We start from the raw sequence: 20426 nt of genomic DNA, 5'->3' as shown, positions 1-20426 counted from the left end.
TTTCCACATTTCTATGGCTTCACTTTGGGAGTACGTTATAGCCCTGGTCATGTCTGGGAGTAACTGTATAGAGTCAATATTGGCCCAGAAGACCATCTGCTCCTCTGGGATAGATTCCTTTCTGTGTGAGCAGACATTTCAGTAGTGGGGCCTGGCCCAGGAAGGGAGAGTCATAGATCACTGGTGCATTACCTAATGAAGTGACTGAACGAGTTGCCACGCTCCAAGCCTCCCTCCTTTAGAAACATTCGAGATTGACATAAGTATCTGTCTCTACTAAAACTGCTGCATTTCAGGATGTAATTGCAGACTCCTATTTCTCTGTTGCAAGCAATTTAAGCCAGGAATATTCCTTGCTCAATTGCACATGTTAAATCATAACAAAAACAGACACCAAGACCTTTTGTTAACCTCCAGGATGCTGAGCTATTAATATTACTGGATATTTTGATTTTATAGGAAGACAAAATGAATTCCAGGGGAGATAATGGCCTAAGCATCAGTCTTGTTCAGTGTGTGGTGGAGAGGCCAATCTCTTATCTGTTGTGGAAAAGAAGCTTCACAAGAGTATCCATCCAGGCATTGATGCTGAAATGTTTAAAAACTTTTTGCAAAGGCAGGAATTATATCTGTTGTGTCCATCCTAGGTCTGTAGCTGCAGGCCTTGCCTGGCATAAAGGCAAGGGACTCACTGCCCTTCCCGTGGGGAAGTTTTCAGGCTTCCATACAATGTCGTTTTAGTGTTCATAGGTATTTTTTTTCTAAGTTTTCAAAAAAGAAGACAGATTTACACAAATCCCTGACAAACTCTTAGAAGAAACAGAAGAGGAGGTAACCTCTCCCAGCTCATTTTACGAGTCTGGCAAACCAGACAACAATGTCACAAAATACACTCCATAAATATAGACACAAAATTCTCAATAAAATACTCTTGAGTTGACATAAAAATACAGAGGAGGGATTGTGCATCATGGCCAAGTTGGTTTTACCAAGGAATGTCAGGTTGGTTTATCATACAAAACCAATCAATCAATGTTAATATACCATAATAAGACAATAAAGGACAAAACCCACATGATCAAGTCAATAGACACAGAGAAAACATCTGACAAAATCCAATACCCTTTCATGACAAAAAGCACTCAATAGACTATGAACAGCAATAATCCTCAACCTGATACAGGCCATCTATGAAACCCTCAGAGCCAATAGCTTACTTAACAGTGAAAAATAGAAAGCTTTTCCCCTAAGAAGAGAAGCAAAAACAAGGTGTAACTCTCGTCCCTTCTATTCAATACTGGACTTGAGGTTCGCAGGAAAAATAGTTTAGGAAAAGAAATAAAGGCATTTAGATTGGACAAAGAAATAAATCTATCTCTATTCACAAAGGACAAGATATATGCATATAGAAAGTCACAGGAGTTCCACCAAGAAAAAGATTAGAATGAACAAATTCAACAAGAAGGTAGTACATGAGATCATGGTACAAATCTCAGTTGTATTTCTGTACACTAGCAATGATCAATACCAAACCAAATACAATACAAAAATATAAATTCCATTTATACTAGTATCCAAAAGGAATAAAATACTTAAGAATTCATTTGAGAAGTATAAAACTGGCAGGCTTCATATTGCATGATATCATAAAAACAAATTTTAAAAACCTTAAATAAATAGAATGACACCTAATGATTGTGAATTGAAAGGCTTAATTTGTTTAGATGGCAGTATTGATTGACAGATGCAATTCATTAAAATCACAACTGGAAATTTCTTTTAGAAATTGATAAGCAGGTTCAAAAATTCATATGTAAATGCATGGGATGCAGAATAATTGATCTTAAAAAAAATAAAAAGTTGGAGTATCCACACAACACAGTTTCAAAGTGAGTATGAAGCCAGAGGAATCAAGACAGGTTGCTCCTGACAGGCAGGTAAGTCAATGGGATAGAATGGCAAATCCAGAAATAAAATCTCACATTTATGGTCAGTTGATTTCTTCTAATAGTACCAAGAAAAGCAGATGAGGAGAGAATCTATCAACAAATGACACTAGGGTAGCTGAGTATCCACATGCAAAAGAATAAGGGTGGGCTCAGATATAATTCAAGATTGGCAATACCGGAAAATGTTAATTGCGGAGTTACCAGATATATAACCTAGCAATTTCACTCTCAAAAATACACCCAGAGAATGAGACCTGTACATTCATACAAAAAAGGTACAGACAAATGTTCATGGCTACATTATCTTCAAAAGTCAAAGATGCATGCATCTGGACTTTGCATGTAAGTAGCTAGAGGCCCTGATGCACCATTCTCTCTCTCTCTCTATCTTTCTTTCTCTCTCTCTGTCTGTATTTCACTGCTTGCAAATAAATAAAAATATTTAAAAAATTAGGGGCTGGAGAGATGGCTCAGCAGTTAAGGTGCTCGCCTGTAAAACATCAAAAAGTAGAAACAATTCAACTATATATCAACTGATCAATAGTAAATAGAATGTAGGACATGCATGTGAGTGTGTGTGTCGGGGGGGGGTTAATAAAATACTGATTCATGTTACAACATGGAGGGACCTTGAAAACATCGTGCTGAATGAAAAACATCAGACATAAAGGCAACATCTTGCATGTTTCCATTTATACAAAACATTCAGAATAGATAGGTCCATAGAGAGATAAAGTGAATTAGTGGTTGCCAGGGGCGGGGGGGTGGGGGGAGTAGGAATGAGAGTGACTGCTAATGAGAGTGGGGTTTCTTTTGGGGGTGATGAAATGCTCTAAAATTAGATAGTGATGATGGTTGCACAACTCCGTGAGTATTCTGAAAACCAGGGAATTGTATACTTTAAAAGATGAAATTTTATGGTATGTGAATTATATCTCAATAATGCTGTTATAAAAATATGCAACAAAGAGACTGTAGGGAATGTGGAAAAAATGGAAACAGCTGACTTGCTAGAAGTAGTAAGATGGAAGGCGATTTTATTCCTGTTCCTATTATTGTTGTTTGTGCAATAATAATGTGACTCTGTGTGTGTGTGTGTGTGTGTGTGTGTGTGTGTGAGAGAGAGAGAGAGAGAGAGAGAGAGAGAGAGGGAGAAAGAGAGGGAGGGAGGGAAAGAGATAGAAGCCAGCTTTGGAGTATAAACATATGACTTGCTTTTTGTAAAAATAAATTAATATTTCTATTTATTTATTTGAGACAGAGACAGAGAAAGGGAGAGAGAGAGAGAACGCATGCACACCAGGGCCTCCCACCACTGCAAAATAAATAAATAAATAAACAAGACCCTCCAGATGTATGCTACTTTGTCTATCTGGCTTTGCAGGGGGACTGGGAAATCGAACCTGAACCCAGACTGCCAAGGCTTTGCAAGCAAGCGCTTTTAACCACAGAGCCGTCTGACCTTCTTATCCTCACTTTGTTAGTTGCCGTGTGCTCTTGGATAGGTAGCTTTACCTCTCTGGATCGTAAGAGCATCCATGAGGATGACACGGGGTCTTTTATGCCCAGAGCAGTGGGGGGGGCAGGTTCCCATAGTGCTCCTTTCTCCTCATCTTCACTTACTCATTCACTTACAGAGGAGCTGTGACATACTTGGAATAAAGGTGAATCAAGCTGAGGCCTAATTCCTTTTTCTTAATATTTCATTTCATTTATTTATTACAGAGAGAGAGGGAGAGAGAGAGAGAATGGGCATGCCAGGACCTCTAGCCACTGCGTATGAACTCCAGACACATGCGCCACCTTGTTCATCTGGCTTTACGTGGGTCCTGGGAAACTGAACGGAGGTCCTTTGGCTTTGCAGACAAGCGCCTTCACCACTAAGCCACCTCTCCAGCCCCTGATTTTTAAATTCACTGGAGTTTAAAGCGAAAGGCAGGCACATGAATCATTATGAATTCACTGGGAAGGGTAACAGCAAGGCTACCCACAAAGAGCTTGTTGGATAAGCCACGTGCACACAGCAAATCCACTTCTAAGCTTGTGTTGGGAACTAACAGTGAAGGGGTCAGACCAAGAAATGAAGAATGGCCAATAAAAGACTCAACCCACCACCACACACCCTTGCCCAGGCCCATGCCTGCTCCACAGTGTGCTTTCACATGCATCATCACATACGTGGCTCCAGAATGCCAACAAGAAGAGGATTAGGACTCTGCTTTGAGAACGACACGAGTGATCTTGGACAGATTGAGTGCTCTGTTCATGAAGCCAGCACAAAGGTTAAAATCCCTCCCCTCTTCCCAGGCCACCTCTTCTGAGCAAGCCTTGCTCCATCCCTAGGAAGGACAACTAAGAACATGAACGGGAGCGTCCCCAGGTCGCGGCTGTAGACGACAGTAGTTAACTGTCCCTTCTTGAGGGTGGGGGAGTCCAGTGAGAACCCACGTCAGACAGAAACCCCAGCACCCACGCGGCACTAAATCATCCCACAAACAATGAATGGGGTCTTTGAGGAAACAGCCTCAGCCTGTGGATCACTTCTCCAGTGCGTTCACTGAGTTGTGAGTGGAGCAGGGCCGGGGTGCAGTGAAGCTACTTCCTCCTGGCGGGGCATGGCTCTCAGCTCTCCTGCCCCCACCTCGCCACCGTCACGCAAGGGCACAGGCAGGACTACGCAGTGGCAGCCAGGTCTGTGGTAGAGGCAATGAGGCTGTTAGCATTTCCACACAGAAGCGGGAAGGGAAGGTTCACCGGATTCTCACCTAAGGATGTAACGTCTCGCCCTCCTGGCCGGCAGCTGAACATGCACTTAAAGGTCAGTCTGACCGGGGGTTAGGACTTTCCTTTTGGCAAATGGGGTGTGTATGTACGTGTGTGTAGAGCATATGCATGTGTGTATTCAGATGGGTGTGCCCCATGCTCACACACATGCAGAGGCCAGAGGAGGATGCCATCAGACATCTTCTATCACTCATCCGCATGGTTTCCTTAAGACAGTCTCTCTCTGAGCCTGATCAGCCAGCCTCAGTGACCCTCTTGTCTCCCCCAACTTGATAGGACCTGGGTGATTGGTGTGCATGGCCACACCCAGATCTTTGTGTGATTGAACTCAGGCCACCTTCAGCTCTTATTCTTACATGGCAAGTGCTCTTACATGCACAGCCATCTCTCCAGCGTCAGGGTGGGAACTTTTTGATGATGCAGTTGCCTTTGAGTCACCCATGCTCCTGTAAATTACCCCTCACCCAGACTCCTGGAAGTAGCCCCTCACCCAAGCAGCCACAAGCAACCCCAGTAAACTTAGTGGTTCACTACGTTGGAGTTGGTTGGAATTGTTTCTCTGGCTGTCCCTGTCCTCTATGGGGCAAATCAATGTTCCTTTATGCCTTCCCAAGAGCAAAATCTGGCCACAGTGGGAATAGAAAGCAGATATCAATCACAGAACAGTACATGATACTCTTGCTTCCCCAACAGTGGAGGGCCTGAGCGTTACAATGGTCTCATTCTACATTGACACAAATGTAGCCCTTGGGACCAGAAAGGCCAAGTAACCTATCCCTGGTTACTGAAAGCGTCTGTAACAAAGGACACAGTGAAGACTCAAACCATCCTCTCTTGTCACTCACTCTGAGGATTGCAAATCCCACCCTCAGCAGTGAAGTCACAGTCTCAGGACTGATGGTGCACATGAACTACAACATCTCAGTAGTCACAAAACATCAGAGAGAGGTGCGGGGGGGCATGCTTGCTATTTAAACAGTGCCCCTCCCAGAAGTAAAGTACTAACTCAAATCTCCAGGGTGAGGGCTGGGACCCTGGTTTTATGTCTGTGTGCTCAGGGGCTTAGCTTAACACCTGCCAGAACGAGGCCTCAGTGGATCCTCTGCGAAACAGCATATTCTTTTGGTTCCTATGGTACCGACTCCAGCTCTGAGCCCAAGCCCCGTCTCACCAATGGCATCCTCCCTGAAGGTGAGGATGACAGAACAGAGACAAGGTTTCTTCAACCCAGAGACCCCCAGTGGGTCCTCAGCAGAGCTGCCAGGCTTGTGGCAGCTGGCAAGTTAGACTGACCACAAGCTCATTTATCAAGAGTCATAACCAGCCCAGGATTTGGCTTCAGGGTCCACTCAAGCCCACTGGCCTTGACAGTGAAGCTGTGATCCCAACGGCCCCTTGCTGCTGGATCCACTTGAATTGAGAGAAACCAGAATTAAGTGAAGGTCTGCGCTGTACCGAGACCTTCATAATAGCCTATGCAGGAAAAGCAGCAGAGGGTCTCCAAGCTACCCAGTGTGGCTGGGGATGAGGGTGGGTAGCTACTATCACTATGAAGTGATTGGCAATAACCTGTTGGATAGTCCCAGCCAGGTTAGACTCATAAAGAGCACCATGAAGCGATCAGCCCAGCCAATATGTGAAAGGTACAGAAGAGGAAGACAGACTAGGCAGCCCGAGCTAAGATAAAGTCCGGTTCTGTCTCTCGCAAGATGCCTCGTCTTCAGAAAGCATATTAACCTCAGTTTATTCTCTGGTTAACATACACCACACACTATCTTTAGGAAGGCTATGTGGACTAATTGGATAGTTAGGTTTACCAGGGAATTGGAGATAGCTGAAAAGGGAATGTGTGCTGAAAAATAAAAGGGAAAAAACTGGATGGGGGAGGGGAATGCATTTAGTAGGGCAAGGGGAAAAAAAAACAAACAAGTCAGAGCTCAAATGGACTGTGGTGAGGGAGTATAATAAAGAAAATATACAAAAAAAATCACATTTTTCAGTAGACATGTCAAGGAAATTGTCCAAGGTTTGTCAAGTGTTCAATCTTGCAAGCTTAATCATAACACTGAAGACTTATTATTACCCCATCAATAAATGTCCCCTACAGATGGAGAGGGCAAGAGTAGCAAATAAGTTCCTTCTTGTAAGTGGATTCCAGTGATTGGAAACATTTATCCCAAGCATTGCATTTGGAGAGGTTCGGAGATGTCATCTGAACGCCGTGGTAAAAGAGTGCAGTTGTAACCAGAGGTGTTTGTAATGGGCTGGTGGCAGAAACCAGAGCTACATGCTCCGGGGACCGGGGCTATGTAAGGCACTTACTCGTTCAGCTCTAGGAATGGGTGTTACTGGTTACTCAGTTGAGCCTCTGTGCAGGGACGGCCCTCACTCCAAGACACAGGTCATCTGTAGGTAGTAGCAAAGAACAGCTTCCCTGGACTTGATATGGGATCTTTGAATGGTCAGTCCAGCTCCAAAGTGACCAGGGACAGCAGCTGCAGCCTGTCCTGGCACTGCCTCGCTGCTCTTTCCCTCTCCCTGTCCCTAGTCCTGCTTGCCCATATCCTGTACAGGGGTTGAGACAATGAGCCTTCCCCTATAAACTATCTGCAAGCAAATCTATCCCAGACCTTGGGCTCGGGGAACTGTCACCTAATCCATCTTGCACTGCCATTCTTACACAAGTTGGACCTCTCTGTGCCCAGCTAATAGCCTGTCACCTGTGTTTACTTATTCCTCAACTGACACTCAACAGGAGCCGATGAGAACAACACATCATCTGTCAACTTTCTCTTTTTCCCTTGGTGGCAGGGAAACTCAATGATAAGTTCTTCATTCTCCTTTGCCTAAGTCAGAGGTATATTCTCATCATAGGTGTCCAGGACTCTGTATACATGATGATTTGGATTTATTACTCATTTTTTTTTTTTTTTGTTACTTTTCTTCCTTCTAGCCTCTGACTCCAGATGGGATAGCCTTTGTCCACAGTATGGTTTTGAAATCATTATAGATCAAAGGTGCCATTGGGAAATAAACAATATGTTAATGACTCTGAACTTCAACTTATAGTATATATTATCCATAGACACAGTGAGTGTAGATAGTTATCATTATGTCTTTTTAAATTTTTATTTTTAAAGAGAGAGAATTGGCACACCAGGGCTTCAGCCACTGTAGTCGAACGCCAGATGCTTGCGCCATCTAGTGGGCATGTGTGGCCTTACACGTGCCTCACCTTTGTGCGTCTGGCTTGTGTGGGATCTGGAGAGTCGTACATGGGTCCTTTAGGCTTTGCCGGCAAGCACCTTAACCGCTAAGCCATCTCTCCAGCCCTCATTATGTCTTTTGAACAAATGGCATGGAGAGGTTCTCATATCACAGTGGGACCCTGGGTTTCTGGCTCCCAAAAGAATAGAATGCAGAAGCTATTGCAGTCATCAGCCTGTGTTGCCGCTCAGTGATGGGTGTAGGATTTCGGGAGGGCATGGCACTCAGTTCACTCAGTACGCCATCCTATTCCCTGCTGCCTACTATTGTGGGAACTTGGAAGGCTTAGCAGTGTTCAGACCCTGCAACAGGCCCTGAAGAGCGCTGTGCTAGGATGTGACCTAACAACACATGAATCCTGCTAGAGCCTGGGCAAAGGCCATCTTGCTCCTACCTGTACCCTCCATGGAAGAGGAGGGAGCTCGCTACTCAGAAGTCTGCTCATCTTACTGTCTCCTCAGCTATACTGTTGGACCATAATGCGAGAGGAAAGTTGTGATGCTTTCAGGAGATGATGGGCACGAGGCCCACAGTGCAGCACCTTGCACACAGTAGGCACCCTGTGCACGAAGGGGTTTTCAGTCTCTCTTAGACACAGAACTGGTGGAGAGAACCTGCTTATAAGGTCAACACTCAATTCCAGCCCCTGACCCGTGTGTGTTCCTTGGGGACTCAATCACGGCACAGTGGGGAGACAAAGCTGGAGAGGTGTGTGAATTGACTGTGGAACCTGCAGCCACAATGTGTGGGTTTGAGTCTTGGCTCTGCCATTTGACTGTGTAACCTTAGAAGAGTCACCCCGAGAATGTAATCTATCTTAGCAGGGGCTGGCATCTAAATGTTTAAAACTCTACTAGACACATGGTAAATATTAAATGCATGCCTGATAAAGCGACGTGAAGGGGCTGGGTCATCAAAGACAGATCACAGCTCCCAGAATCTGCTATTCCAATGACACCGGGGAGGGAGGACGGAGGGACAGACGGATGTCCCAGCCTCACACGGCCATGCGGATTTGACAATCTGAGGGAACTTGCAGCCCGGGGATGCACAGTCAGAAACAGCACAGGTGGAGCTGGAGAGATGGCTTAGCAGCTAAGTGCTTGCCTGTGAAGCCTAAGGACCCCAGTTCGAGGCTTGATTTCCCAGGACCCACATTAGCCAGATGCACAAGGGGGCACACGCATCTGGAGTTCGTTTGCAGTACCTGGAGGAGGCCCTGGCACGCCCATTCTCTCTCTCTCTCTCTCTATCTGCCTGTTTCTCTCTCTGTCTGTCACTTCCAAATAAATAAAAGTAAACAAAAAGAATTTTAAAAAAAGAAACAGCACCGGTGTTTTGTTTCTGTGCAGCTGTGCCTTGATGGTCAGTACTGGCACAATGGGCCTGCAGTAGGGGCAAGTGGCGTGGAGGAGGGGGATCTCTGACTCTGCAAAAAACGAACAAAAAATGACAGCGTGCACGCAGCTGTGTAATGAAAGTGACTGACAACTGACGCCCCCCGGCAGTAACCCATCACAATGGACCTCCAGCACCGAGGTTGGATGTGGGCCGCAGTCGCCGAAGAGCATGCTGGGGGCGGTGGGGGGAGCAGAGGACCCAGATGGACACTTGTCCAGGCCACAAGGAAGTCTGAGGCACAAAGTGGGAGAAGAGGGTCCCAGGCCTCAGCTTAGCAGTTGACAGGAAGTCAGTCGCTTGCTTATCTCACATGAGCATTATCTAGAGGCAGCCCTGCCCACCCCCGCCAACCCCCCCCCAGCCCTCAGCTGTCTTGAGGATGGGTTAAAGAGAAATCACTGCTGCATAAAAGGGACGGGGCCTTTAGGCTACAGTTTCAAGACCCAGGACTGTCGCTTCCTTTGGGGGCACTGGGCTAGCCTCTAAGATAGTAAAGCTCTGATTCTGTCTAAAGCACGTCGGTGGTGCTCCAAGTGATATGTCATCATGTGGTCATTGTGCTACCTGTCTTTTTTGCCAACGAGTGACAGGCGTATGTCTCTGCCTTGGCATTCACACACGAGGACATCAGCACTCCTCAGTACCGTCCCCGGGGGGACTTCAAGCACAGCCTGGAGTCATGCCGCCTGAGCAAGCCCTGGCTGCTCAGGAATTCCATCAGAATCCTCGCCGCCCTGGCAGCCTCCAGAGCCGCTCTGAGCCTCTCACTTTCTCAGCTCAGATCAGCCTCCCTGCTGCATAACTTTCACAAAACGCATGCCTGCTGCCTTTTGGACAGAGTCACAAGGGGTCAATTATCTTGTGGCAGCGGAGCAGAGTACCATTTCTTCAGCTTGCATAAGGTGAAGAGACACATGATGAAAGGAGCCATGGGTCCACCACGAGTCTTCCGGGAAGGTACTAGAAGGGAAAGCACTCCCTGGAGAGCAGCACCCCAAGACCCAAGACCGTCCTTTCCCCTTCGCTCTGCGCCACCTACCAGTGCATTTTTGATAAAGGATCTGTCACACAAGAAGTCCCCATCCTTTGCCCAAGAATGCAGCTGTAACCGTCCCCAGTGTTTCCCCATGAATGCAGAGACCACCCATATGTTACAAACGGGGTCTCTAGGAAGGACCTTTTTTATCACTTGTGTTATTAGTGGCTCTTCCTACCGGCTTCCATATATGACTCTGGCTTCTCAGCCTTCGCCAGCCTTGCCTCTGCTGCTGGAACGTCACACTGCCCTGGGTTCGCAGGCACTGGATTTGAGTGACGGCTTCACAGGAACTCACCGAAGGAGCCGCGGGCACCTGCCATGGCTACAGTGGGGACACCTGGGGAGGCTCTTATTTTCGTCAGGTCAGATTCCTTCCTGGGTCTATCATTGCTCAGCTGTTCAACCTGGGAAAGTAGCTTACAAACCTTCGCCTGTAGTATAAAACCAAACTCTCTATTTCATAGATTTGTTTGGGGGAGTTAAGCAAAATAGCAGTCACGCGTCACGTGGGAAGTTTCGGCTCACAGTCCCATAAGACGGTAATGCAGCCGAGCAGTTGCCTACAGCCTTGTTGTATTTCGTCATCATCACCGCAGAGCTCAATGCATTATTCACGTGTTGACGGGGATGCTGACGTCAACAGCCCAGCGCGTTCCTAGTGGTACGAATGTGCGGACACGGTCATGTGTCTGATGCATACCAGGCCACCTGATAGTGAGAACAAGCTACTTTGCTGCTGGATAGTGTATTTCGGGCGTCCTTGTCATGCTCTTAGAGTATACTGCCACTTAGAGAAAACAACCGAGGGTAAGCAGAATGCCGCGTAACATTAGCACAAGACACATGGATCTCATGCTTTATAAATACCATCTCATGATTGCATCAGGGGTCATGTCGAACGACTGACCGTTTAGATGTGGGTGAGTCCCACCCTTTGATGGCTGCACAGTGAAGAAATAGCCTCGCCGTGCAGTTCCCAGAACCCATTCCGTTCTTACGCAGTCCATGGCATCCTTAGTTCTAGGCAAGCACCCAGCCAATGAGGTGCACAGTATTAATATGCTCATCAGCCAAACCTGCGTTACTCCGTTGTTGCTGCTGTGGACCCTGTACCTGGCTGGGGCCGGGGCTTTCAGGGTCTGACCTGGGTGACCTCATTACCCAGTGGAACCGGACTACAGAGAGCCAGCAGGATGCAGCATGGTAAATGCTTCATTAATACTTAGTGTTATTTTGTTATTTATTTATTTATTTTTTTTAAGATAGGGCCTTACTCTAGCTCAGGCTGACCTAGAATTCACTATGTAGTCTCAGGGTGGCCTCGAACTCATGGAGATCCTCCTACCTCTGCCTCCCGAGTGCTGGGATTAAAGGTGTGTGCCACCACACCCACCCTTTTTTAAATTATTACACTGACTGAGGGAAGTATAGAACCAAGGGAAAGGAAATGGATACAGCCAAGTGGCCTGAGATCCCATGTGGTAGGCCTGGAAGAAACATGGAAAGGGATTTAGACTGAAAAGAATACTTAGTGTTAAAAAGAGCTATCCTGGTCAGTGACAACTGTTTTTTTTGCTACATGCTGTATATAAGCCGAGTACTCCAGCTTTCTATTCGAAATGCCTGAGTTCAAATTTCAGCATTATTACCAAATGCTTATGCAATCTTAGCCATGTTAATTAACTTCATTGAAACTTAGTTATGTCACCTTGAAAAAAAAAATATGTTAGGAAAAATCATAGACCTCCCCGAGCATGTCAATAAACGTTTGTTAGTCAGAGGGTTGAGTAGCATTGAGAACAGGAATGAGGAGGGTGCCGGAGCACTGTGGTCTCCAACCCTGGGCCGCGTGCCTGGGAAGGTCCGAAGCCAGGCAACTGGTCTCCATGGTGTGCGTGGTGGCACTGATGCTCAGTGGCTTTTCTAGTTCGGTGCCAAAGACATTAGCCACAGGAACCAGAGGAGGTCCACACAGATGGAGTGGCTGGCAAGAGCCAGGCAGAATGCCCCAAATAAATAGAATAGGCCCTTTGGGATGGCAAGAAGGGAAACAGAGGGAGCAGCAGAGTAAGCTGCGTTCTCCCGGGAACCCCCAGGCTTGCGTAGTTCCACGGCCACATAACCGCCGCAACAGCTCAGGCTGACTCTAGGCCAGCAGCAGCCAGCAGTGGACAAGTCACCTCACATTTCTCTGTCCCAGTCTCCTTCTCTCCAGTCAGGAGAAAAATCCTGGTCTTATCATTAGTGTAGGGCTGCTGAGAGAATCAATGCAAAAAGAGAGAGAGTGACAGAGAAAGAAAGAAAAAGAAAGAAAAAAAAAAGCCTTGAAAAATACAAAGTGCTACCAAAATGATGCATCATCCATACTGTCATCACTATGACTGCTGCTGCTATGACAACGATGAATGGCGGTGATTATGGATCTGTCAGGTGTACCTTAAGGATTATCACCACTCCCTCTACCATCTATTGCTTAAAAAAATGAGAAACTGAGGTTGAAAGGGATAGGGCCACTACTCTAACTAAAAAAATAAATAAGTAAATAAAACACCCTGAAGTTTCCTGCTGGGACAATATGAGACAAGACACCAGGAGCTAGGGTTCCAGACACACAGCAGGTGTCACCTGTCAGTCCAGACACCACTGGCATGTCCATGCTGACTGAGACAAGCAGAGAGATCACAGTCCTCGGGGAAGAGGGGCCTGCGGAAGGTTGAGGGGCCCTGCGTCAGAGCTCAACATAAGGAACAGGGCCTGTAGCTGAGCTGTTGCTCTTGATTAGCCAGCTACGTCTAGTATACACTCTCAGTAACAGTTGGCAACAGCCTGTGTAAAGTAGTTGGGTAGAGGGGCTGGAGAGAGATGGCTTAGTGGTTAAGCCTTTGCCTATGAAGCCTAAGGACCCCAGTTCAAGGCACGATTCCACAGGATGCATGTAAGCCAGATGCACAAGGGGGTGCATGCATCTGGAGTTCGTTTGCAGTGGTTGGAGGCCCTGGTGCCCCTATTCTGTCTCTCTCTCCCTTTCTCTCTCTCTCTGTCTCTCTTTCTCTTTCTGTCACTCTCAAATAAATAAATAAAAATAAACAAATAAAAAGTTGGGTAGAATGATTCAATAAAAGACCGAGTTAGGATTCAAATGAAGGCTTGCCATATTCCACAAGGCATAGGTGCCCCCGATGGGCAATTGGCTGCCTGGGGCAAGGAGCATCTACATAGGCCACCCATTCTGTCTGGCCTTCCTATTTCTATAATCCCTTTCAGTGGATTCTGGAGATGAACAGAAGTGATGTGTCAGAACTCACACCGTGTGGAGCATGTTACTACTGCAACCGAGCTGTGCACATCTGTGGCCACCAGCCCCAGGACGGGGCCGGGGCCGTGAGTGGAGCAGAACTGCAAACCCAGACCTGTTCACAGGAACGGACGTTCTTGTAGCGTGGCCCTGGTAAGTCTGCCGTGATTCCTGTCACAGAGCGCCTGCTTCTCGCGCAGGAAAGGTAATCGCTCTGGGATCGGGAGTGGCCCCTCCTCAGGAGACCTGGCAGAATGTTTGCAGTCAAGGGCCAACCCCATCTCTCAACAGGTCCTCACCTCCTTCTCTGTGGGATGAGAGAAACCCAACATAGCAAGAAAAGGCTCTATGCAGCCCAGCCATGCCAGCCCAGGTATGTGTAGCCAAAAGTGACCCGGAAGGAGAGGAAGGGGCCCCAGAGTTCCCTTCTCAGTGCACTTGCTGAACAAAGACCCGAAAGTTTCCTGCTGGGGTCCTGCAAGCACAGGGGAGCCATCACCTGTCAGGCTGGTCAATACTGAGTGAGACACAGCAGAGAGATCACAGCCCCAAAGGTAAAAAGGGAGCCAAAGCTTCTGCCTCGGTACAGGCACCTTTAGTTGACACCCAAAGAAGAGGGCAAAGAAAATCTGGGTGCTCCTAGTCAGGATGAAGGGACTCTCCTTGCTATCAAAGAGGCCGATGAGGCTTCTTAAAAGCCCATTTCTGAGCCGGGTGCGGTGGCGCACGCCTTTAATCCCAGCCCTCGGGAGGCAGAGGTAGGAGGATTGCTGTGAGTTCGAGGCCACCCTAAGACTGCATAGTGAATTCCAGGTCAGCCTGCAGTAAAGTGAGACCCTACCTCGAAAAACAAACAGCAACAACAAACCCAAACAAACAAACAAACAAACAAAAAAGCCCATTTCTGGGAGCTGAGAAGGCTCCACGGGCAAAACATCTATAATCCCACTGCTCCTGCCACGAGACAGGTCGCAGAGACACGGGGCACCTGGAAGTTGGTGGGCCAGCAAGTCGCTGAACACAGTGGCAGACAGGAAGCCGCGCCTCAAGCAAGCTGGAAAGCAAGGACTGAAGGCTGTCCTCTGGCCTCCTCTCATGCACTATGACAAGCGTGCACCTGCACTCACGCACACACACACATATCACACACAAATAATTAAAAAATAAAGCCAAGATGTGGGCCTCTTGAAAGAAATATTACAGTAGCTGTTTTCTTTTGTTCATAAGAATTGTTTCTTAGGGTTATCTCTCTCTCTCTCTCTCTCTCTCTCTCTCTCTCTCACACACACACACACACACACACACACACACACACAGAGAGAAAGAGAAAGAGAAAGAGAAAGAGAGAGAGAGAGAGAGGGAGATTGACCAGGCTGAGCCCGGAGGTTATTCGTGCACCCTTTGAAATTCCAGACTTTGAAGGAACCCATGAGCTTCATCTGCAAGATGTTGTCCTCCACATAAACAAACAGCCCAGCCTCTAATCCCGACCACTCTCTGCGTTACGCCTGAGGCAAGGCGGCTCTGCAAAGGCAGGAGCAAGCAGCTCACTTAAGAGCCCAGAATCATTAAGCTTTGGGAAGCAGCAGCCTCCAGCGGGGTGACTGCACAAGAAGAGGGCCATGCCCCCCAGCCCATGGCAGATGCTCTCTGATATGCTAAATCTCAGCCACTTAGAGCAGTGGGGTCCTGGCCCTAGGCAGCTAGCTCCTTCTGATGACTAGCTCCCCCAAAGCTCACTGCTACCCTCTCTCCCAGACAGGAAAGGTATTGCTTGTTGCAAAATTCAGCCAGACCCAGGAACGAATCTTGTGTAGAAAATACCTCTACATTGGCATCGCCCTGAGAGGTAGGTACAAACACGTGTGTTCACAAACTAAAACCCCAGGGGGAAGTTCACAAAGATTATAAACAAGTGTCTTGGTGTTAATAAGGTTGCATCTCAAACCTAACCTTGATCTTTCTTCATTATATAACCTTGGACACCTCCATCAGACAGCAGTAACCATCTTTTCTTTCTTTTTTCTTTTTTCTCTATTTTTGAGAGAGAGAGAATGGGTATGCTAGGGCCTTCAGCCACTGCAAATTAACTCCAGATGCATGTGCCATCTTGTGCATCTGGCTTACATGGGTCCTGGGAAATTGAACCTGGGTCCTTAGGTTTTGTAGGCAAGCACCTTAACTGCTAAGCCATTTCTTCAGCCCAGCAATCATCTTATCATTTTGAGAAAGATCACAGAACCTCTGCCTTTATAAACTCCAAAGCAAAATTTCCATGGTGTGGCAATAATGAGGGGAGAAGGTGTTCGTGAATCCAATGCAGCTTATCATCCCCTGGGACCAGATATTCTTGGGGAGGGGGAAGGGGAACGGTTCAACAGAATAAATAAAAGTGAGCAAAACCCAAGGTGGAGGTTGAAGTGATTTTTGCCAAGGTCACAAAACATTGTTGGAGGACCTGAGACCGCATCTGTGGAGCCCCTAGATATATTAAACAACTGGGTCTACTGAAGGGACAGAGACAACATGAGTCACAGCAGCTGCAGTACCATTCCTCTACCCCTCCTCTTAGGCAGTGCCTAGGGGGGATTCACAAATGAGACCATGCGAATGAACAGCAAACACCAGCTCAACTAGTGCTCAACTGCGTCCAACAGGCTCAAGTCTTTTCCTTCCTTGAATGGTGTTAAACAAACAAGTCACAAGACTAGGGCCAATGAGCCCAGCGGAGGCGAGGCCACAGAGACACAAAGCCTTGTTTCAGGCTCGCTCTAGGTATTGTCACTTACCTACTGCCCAAGTGTCCAAGAGATCATTAGCCCTCTCTGAGTCTCAGTGTGTCCCTCTGCAAAAGAAGAAGACAGCCACAATGAACCCCCTGAGTCACTCAGCGCCATCACCATGTTGACATCTAATATTGCCTGCCACCTGTCTCCTACCCCATGTGATGGAGAATGCTGCTGGTGGTTAGCAGTTACAAAGGAACTATTCAAGAAATGAAGTGTGAGCATAAAAAATTAAGGCTGATAATTAATAGTTCCGTGTCAAGTATGGATGCCAGTGGTTCTCATATCTCAGTAAGAAAATTTAAATTTCTAATCATTTTGCCATAAATTTTTACTTTTGGTGGATGTCAACGTGCAAAGGCCATTCAGAGCACCAGGAGAGAGAGAACAAAGAAAACAAAACAACATGATTTCAGAATACTCAGGTTCAGTATTTTGGGGTGATTTTTTTCCACATCACTTTTTCTTCTGTACAAAGAGTTTACCACTTGCCAGAGCAGGGGCTATCATGACAAATAACATCCAGAAATACCCAGCAGACCACAACTACCCCTCTCTTGTTCCTAGTGTTAGAGTAGGATTTTCGCCCTTCAAATACTTTCCTATTTTGTCCCTTTTGTCACTTTCCTCAAGCACCTTGGTGGCATTTGGTCTGGTTTCAGGTAGTAGCACCAGAAACCATCTACCCCTTTGACACACCTGGGCACTGAGTTGGGGTACCATCTACAACCTGAGTCCCGTTGAGTTGGGAGTGGGTAATTTCAGCCCTGGACTTACTCCAGTCTAGGATCTGTTACCTCATTTTAAAAACAAGGAACCTGGGCTTTGAGAGATGGCTCATCCTTTAAGGGGCTTGTGTGCAAAGCCTAACGACCAGGGTTCAATACCTTGGTACCCATGTAAAGCCAGATGCACAAAGTGGTGCGTGTATCTGGACTTAGTTTGCAGTGGCTAGAGGCCCTGGCATGCACATTTTCCATCCCACCCCCCAATGTGTGTTTGTCTGTATCTCTCTGCTTGCAAATAAATAATTTTAAAAAATAGGAGACTGGACCAGCCCTTTCAACTTCAAAACCAGAGGCTAAGGAAAGGGAAGGCATATATCTAGACCCTACTAAGTGAAAGCTATTAAGCTGATGCCATCTATAGACATTATCTCATGATCCTTATAATCACTCTGGGAGATTTTTACAGCTGAAAAACCTGCAGCTCAGCACGGCTGGCTGATCCATCCAAGGCCTACTGTAGTCACTTGGGTACTATCATCACAATTTTTGTCATATCCGCATATCACTTCTATAATCACTAATTTTTCCAAATTTATTAAATCTTTTGGCTTAAATTCATTTTTAAAGGATTTCTTTTGGATGCATATGTACATGTAGTTTGCCTTTGTATGCATGTGTGTGCTTGTGCACATGCACATATGTGCATGCATGTGGAGGTTAAATGTCAACATCAAGTGTCTTCCTCAATTGCTCTCCACCTTATATTGGAGTCAGGGTTTCATACTGAACCTGGAGCCCATTGATTTGACTAGACTGGTATGCTGGTTTGAATAGAATAGGTGTCCTCCAATATATTCAGTTGTTTGTCTGTAGTTTGCATCTGTAGCCACCTGCTGTAGGCAATGTCACTGGGTGGATCTTAAGTTATGGTGATGGGTTTCAGATTTCAATCTAAAGATATGCATAGTGTGCCTAGCTGGAGTTCCTGAAGTGTGCTGTGTGGCTTTTTGGCTTTTGGCTTGTGCTTCTCTTTCTCTATGCTTGGGCTTGTGAAGGCAGGCCAGTTTCTTCTGCCATTATGGAACTTCCTCTGAATCTGCAAGCTTCAATAAATCCCTTCCTCCATAACTGTGCCTGGTCTAGAAGTTTATCTCAGCAAACCTGAATCTGTCTGTTACAGAACTTCGTACCAGGAGTGGGGTGAGATGAACCTGACTATGTGGATGTTGATCTTGTGGAACCTTTGTTTTAGAGGAACAGGCATGGACTTGGTGGTTACAAATAAAGGTGCTTTCTGGAGTGGTAAGCCAAGTTTTATGGACTATTATGATGAGAGTTTAAAAATTCTAAGTACAGACAATATTATACTTCGAGGCTTGGCTTATGAGCTTCCTAAGAGGAAGGAAAGACTGCAGAGGACTTTGTTGGAACTGGGCGACTGACATAAGGGCTGGCTGCGTCCTGCTGCCCAGGCCCAGAGAGTTTAATCAAGGTTAAATTTGTAATGGACTGATGTGCTTGGCTAAAGATATTGGACTAAAAGATTTTAAGATTTTAAGCTGGAAAACCTCAAGCACGTTAAAATTACAGGCACTAAGACTGGTTTTAGGTTACTGAATCTGCTATTGTCAAACACATTAGCAATGTTAAAGGAAGATGGTCCAATTACTTTACCATGGAAAGGATACCTGAGGAAAGATTATCATAGAAATACAAGCACTTTTGAAAAGAGTTGACTGGAGAAGGAACCTGCTTTTCAAGGTTATGATTTATATTGTCTGTGAATTAAAAATATGACTGTGTCCTACACACCTGATATTGGTTTCAGAAACATGGAAAATGTGAGGTGTGGTCATAAATTACACATGGTTCCAGGAGCTGCTGCTTAGATGCGACAAGAGGCAAGGCATGATGCCCTGATAGGCTAAAAGAGCCTTTAGAAGATGGACCGTGGTTTACATGAAGACCTCAAGATGTTTTGGATATACCAAGAGCTACCATAAAGCGCACTGTTGGCCTGAGATGGAAGTGTTACCTGGCTACTCTGCCCAGCTGGAGGGGCGGAATTGGAAAATCTGGAGACTGTCAGTCTTTGGTTATGTTAAACTTTAACTGTTTGATGGTGGTTAAGTTTACATTGTTTTAGTCTCTCCTTGTTGTGCCTTATACCAGTTAAAAATGTTTACTCTGTGACTTTCTATGTTAAAAATGTTTAACTTGTTTGATTTTACAGGTCTTAATAGCTTAAATTGGTCAAGACTGTGGGGACCACTGAAATTGAACAGAGTACAATTTACAATGTGTAATGGTTATAAATCTATTGGGGGCCAGGGACAGAACATGGTGGTTTGAATAAAATAGGTGGCCCCCAATATATTCAGTTGTTTGTTTGTAGTTTGCATCTGTAGCCACCTGCTGAAGGCAGTGTCACTGCGTGGATTTGAAGTTGTGGTGATGGGTTTCAGATTTCAATCTAAAGATATGAAAAGTGTGCCTAGCTGGAGTTCCTGAAGTGTACTGTGTGGCTTTTGGCTTTTGACCCGTGCTTCTCTTTCTCTCTGCTTGGGCCTGTGAAGGCCAGTTTCTTCTGCCATTATGGAACTTCCCCTGGATCTGTAAACTACAATAAATCCCTTCCTCCATAACTATGCCTGGTCTAGAAGTTTATCTCAGCGAACCTAAATCTGTCTGTTACAACTGGTTTGTCAGGGTCCCCAAGGACCCTCTTATCTTGCTCTTTTTTTTTTTGGTTTTGGTTTTCTGAGGTAGGGTTTCACTCTAACCCAGACTGACCTAGAATTCACTCTGTAGTCTCAGGGTGGCTTCAAACTCCTGGTGATACTCCTACCTTTGCCTCCTGACTGCTGGGATTAAAGGTGTGTGTCACCATGCCAAGTTTATCTTTTACATTTTATGTGAGAGCTGGGGATCTCAACTCAGGTCCGTGTGCCTGTATAAAAAGCATGTTACCAACTGAGCCATCTCCCCAGTCTCCTTAAAGGATATTTTACAGTTCCTGTAGCTCTCTATTTGTGGCCTTCTCTTGATGGTCCAGTGAAAGACAACCTTGGAAAGAAGATGGATTACATAACTTCCAATGGGCTGTGAAAACTCTAAAGAAATTGTAACAGGAACCACTCTACACACCAATGTGTACCAAGTCCCAGGGCTGTTATG

At 46.1% G+C, this 20426-nt stretch overlaps 1 protein-coding gene across 1 annotated transcript in view; it reads right to left on the bottom strand.

The window, feature by feature from the left end:
- Positions 1-20426, bottom strand: part of Tenm4 (teneurin transmembrane protein 4) — a 1065388-nt gene that overhangs the window by 597062 nt on the left and 447900 nt on the right. Inside the window, 1 exon segment of the mRNA XM_045144966.1 lies at positions 16525-16580. The gene's annotated coding sequence lies outside the window, so the exon portion shown is untranslated.

This window comes from Jaculus jaculus, chromosome 3 (assembly GCF_020740685.1).
Source record: "Jaculus jaculus isolate mJacJac1 chromosome 3, mJacJac1.mat.Y.cur, whole genome shotgun sequence".
In the NCBI taxonomy this organism is placed as follows: domain Eukaryota; kingdom Metazoa; phylum Chordata; class Mammalia; order Rodentia; family Dipodidae; genus Jaculus; species Jaculus jaculus.
This window is presented reverse-complemented; position numbering and strand designations above follow the sequence as displayed.